Source organism: Myotis lucifugus, unplaced genomic scaffold (genome assembly GCF_000147115.1).
Source record: "Myotis lucifugus unplaced genomic scaffold, Myoluc2.0 scaffold_101, whole genome shotgun sequence".
Taxonomy (NCBI): domain Eukaryota; kingdom Metazoa; phylum Chordata; class Mammalia; order Chiroptera; family Vespertilionidae; genus Myotis; species Myotis lucifugus.
Window position 1 is genome coordinate 3,134,266 of NW_005871149.1, and position 4,623 is coordinate 3,138,888.

Sequence of the window (4,623 nt, forward strand, 5' to 3'; positions counted from 1 at the left end):
CTGTTATCATGATCAGCCAGGCGGGGACTCCGGCTGCGGGCTCTATCTTTCTGTTCCACCCCCCCGGCTCCATTCCCGCACAGGAGCCGAGGTGCCACTCTCGCGAGATTTCTCCCAGGAACGCTCCCCGGCCGCCATATTAGGTGTGGCGGCAGGGGCCGCCGCCATCTTGGCTGCCCAACACCTCGCGAGATTCCCTCTGCCTGACGCCTCACTTTATTCGGTCCTTCTGGTTTCCACTTATTTCAGTCCCGGCTTCGGTGTCCTTTTATCCCTCAGTTCCTTCAGTCATTTCAGTTGTCCCCCAACTTCCTTTAACATGGCTTTCGTTGCATTTGTCACTTTTACACTCCTGTTCAGCGCTTAGGGGGACATAGTGCACAAAAGGAACATGTTCCCAGCCTCCAGGGAGTTTACTTCACAAGGGGTTGATATGTTAAATGAATCAATAAAACAGAGCTGTGACAAGCACTCATTTATCATTTATTTGACAAACACTTTTAATATCTCCTTTATACTCGGTTAATTGCACCACATAGTGCCTGTAGGAGACAACGAGCACAGATAGATGTTAGAAAAATGGGTGCAGGGAAGAAACCAAAGCAGCGGTGATGAGCGAGGGGGCCCAGGGAGGGGAAGCCCAGGGTGAGATCTTGAATGAGAGGGGAGAGAGAGAGAGAGAGAGAGAGAGAGAGAGAGAGAGGCCTGAGGTTAGGGACAGGAATGAATGAGCCGGGAAGTCTTGCAGGAGGGAAGGCCAGGGTATGGTGGGGCCTTGCAGGGCATGGAAAGGCGTTTGAAATTCATTCTAAGTGAAATGGGAAGCCGGTGGAGGTGTTACCGGGGAGGTGTTGTGGTCTGATGTCTTTTGGAGAAGAGATTGAAGAGCTGCAAGAGTGGACGAGGTTGTTGACAGGTGAGGCGATTACAGATGGAAATGATGGTGGTTTGCATGGGGTGGAGCACTGGGTTGCTATATTTCTATATTGTGTAGGTAGATGTGACAGGACGCTCAGAGGCTGGAGAGAGGAAGAAAGAATGAGTGCTAGATTTTTGGCTTGAGAAACTGAGTGTGTGGTTGTGTTGCTTATAAAAATAGGGAAATCTGGGAAAAAAAACTGGTTTATGGGGAACATCAAAATTTCTGTTTGGACATGTCCAGTTTGAGATGCTCATTGGACCTCTTAGCGGTGACGTGTAGTATCTGCATTACTGTGCTGTGAAGTCCTTCAAGGCACTCTATCCATCTGTCTCTCCAGAACCTCATCTTTCTTGGCTCTCCACACCCCCAGCTCAATTCCTGGAAAGTCTCTGTGATGCAACTTTTGTATTTCTGCCTGGGTCCCTCCTAGTAGGTTCTTTCATGTAAATACGTATTTCATCCCAGCTGGGCTGGACCAAGTTCATTGGAAAAACTAAGGAATTTGCAGGGAAAGGACCAATGCTGAGGCTTCTCAGATAAAGTCAGCAAATCCCACACAACCCACACACAACTGACATCCTATCTAATAATAGAGAAGCATGGTAATTAACCGTAACTTCGCTACCCTTCCCATTGGCTAATCAGCAAGATATGCAAATTAACTGCCAGCCAAGATGGCGGCTGGCAGCCACGCAGCTAAAGCGAACATGAGGCTTGCTTGCTCCAGTGATGGAGGAAGCCAAGGTTCCCCGCCTGCTGCGGCTCAGCTCTGAGCTCCGGATGCAACAATGTTGCAATTATAGAAGCTAAACCAACCCAGAAACCTGCTTTCAGCTGACAGCGGGCTCAGAGCTTAGAGCACCAGTGATGGCAACAGAGTTTCAATTATAGAAGCTAAACAAACCCAGATACCTGCTTTCAGCCAGCCACAGCCTCAGAGCTGGAGCCGGCTCTTAGCTCCAGTGATAGCTATAGAAGGTAAATAAATCCCAGAATAAAAAAAAGAAGAAAAAAAAAGAGGCTGGGAGCTTCAGTCTTCCGCCAGCCTGAAAACGGCCCTCAGCCCCTCACCCAGACTGGCCAGGCACCCCAGTGGGACCCCTACCCTGAAAGGGGTGTGACCAGCTGTAATCAGCCATCAGCTCGTCATCCAGGCTGGCCAGGCACCCAAGCGGGACCCCCACCCTGATTCAGATCACCCTTCAGGGCAAACCAGCCAGACCCCACCCATGTACCAGGCCTCTATCCTATATAGTAAAAGGGTAATACGCAAACTGACCCTAACAGCAGAAAGACTGGGAATGACTGGTCAGTATGACACACACTGACCACCAGGGGGCAGATGCTCAATGCAGGAGCTGCCCTCTGGTGGTCAGTGCACTCACACAGGGGAAGCTCTGCTCAGCCACAAGCCAGGCTGATGTCTGCCAGTACAGCGGTGGTGGTGGGAGCCTCTCCTGCCTCCTCAGCAGCGCTAAGGATGTCCGACTGCAGCTTAGGTCTGCTCCCCGCTGGCAAGTGGACATCCCCCGAGGGCTGCCGGGCTGCCAGAGGGATGTCTGATTGCCAGCTTAGTCCCAATCCCCCGGGGAGCAGGCCTAAGCCAGCAAGTGGTCATCCCCGAGGGGGTCCCAGACTGCGAGAGGGCACAGGCCGGGCTGAGGGACCCCCTACCTCCGAGTGCACAAATTTTTGTGCACCGGGCCTCTAGTCTAGTTATAATGACTGTAGTTTAGTCAAGTTCTAAGACTGACCTACCACAACCTCTGTTACCTGGCAGGGAGTTCAGACCTTAAAGACCCTATGCTGTTTTGGCTATATTTAGAATAGAGAAGATTTTGGTTCAGTAATTTCACTTCTAGTAATAGATCCTGAACTGTATCCTTAAAAATGCCAACCAAATCCAGAGCACAATGGCCCAACTGCTCATCAGTGAATCTTGGGGCCCACGAGTGGGTGAAGTGTAAGTGGGCTCTGGCTTTGGGAAGCAGAGTGTGGTGCACTAGGAGGTAGCAGGCACTCTGGGTTGTCAGGACTACTCAGGAAGCATGAAGAAAGTCATGGCATCGGCAGTTTGGGTCTTCCTGTCCACACCGTTTCTTCTGCTAAAAGAATTTTGCTGAGAAGTGACATCCTGAAAGTACCCTTGGGGAGCCTTAAGGTGACTTAGGAGAAGGGCCCTGAGGGCCAGAAAGACGTTGGGGTCAAATCCTAGCTCTATCAACTGCAGGGTTACTCTGCAGAGATATTTAACTTCCTCACGGCCCTGAGTTTCAGGTCTAGCACAGGATCTGGGAATATATTTTAAACCAACTTCGATACTAGCACCTGGTTTGGGGCTGTTTCCTAGAATCGATATTGGCCAGTGTGAAGCATGGATCTTGGAGTCTGACTACCTGGGTTAATTCCAGCTCTACCAAGTGAAGAGTTGCGTACCTTTGGGCAAATTACTTCACCCTACTGTCTCAATTTTCCCATCTATAAAATGGGGATAACAGTAGTACCTACCTCATGGGATTGTGAGGATCAAGTATGCTAATTGTGTAAGACATATAGGATGGAGCCACACACCACCACATGAATGTAACTCTAATTATTTGAGAGCTACAAGCCTTTATCCACAACTCCAAAATTAAAAAAAAATTCTAAAAATCAAAAAACTTTTCCTACTGTTTGGCAAAAATTAATTTGGCAGCAAAACCTCATCTGAACTGATGGGTGGCTATTTGTTATTTATTCCTTATTCTGTACACTTAATACACTTAATTGAAGAAATATTCACACACTTGATATGGAATGGTCCTCCACATTCCCCTAGTAGGTATTATCTAATATATTGTATATTTGTATATTTCCTAACAATCAGAAATACTCTCAATTTCAAAACACAGGGGTTCAGAAAGGGGTTGTGGACTTATATTTTTTGGCCAGAGACCGTGTGTGACAAACCAGACGTGAGAAAATGTGCCACCTGGTGGTTGAGATGGAGCCATGGTTAAAGCTCAGCAGGGTGAGGGGTAAGCAAGGTCAGAGGATCACCAAGTCAGTGCCCTCTGGCCCACGATCCAGAACAATCAGAGGACTGGTCCCAGCCTAGAAAACAGGTTCTAATGAAGCTTTGCTGTTCGACCAAGAATGACACAGACTTCCAAGAAGTTCTTATCGTTTTAATTGACTTTAATGATTATTGCTCATCTGCAAGGATTAATATTGCATTCATTAAAAATCACTCAGTACAAAATAAACTTGCTCCTCCCAAGTTGCTCTCCACACGCTCCCTCTGGGCCAGACATTTCCCCACAGTGTCCTTGTTACATGGCTTGACAAAGACGGAGCCCTTACCTATTGTTCCTATGGACACAGTAATAGATCTGGGAGCAGGGGTGGCCCAGAGGGCAGTAGGACCTGGGCCCCTTCCCTCCAGCAGAGCTGGACACCCCTGTTGGCCAGGTTACTTCCCCTAAAGGATGTGGTGTTCTGATTGGCTGGTTACATGCCCTGGGAAAGGGCTGGAACCGTTAACATCTACAGAGAAGCAAGCATGGTCACACTGGCAAGGAGTGGGAAGAAACAGGAGAGGAAAAGGAAAAAAGTTTGGCAAGACCATTGTCCCCTGGTATGATATTCCTGTTTTAATGTCTGTCTCTCTGATCAATGGCGCGAGAGACGGCAATTCCTAGCACCTCGCACTAATCCTGGCC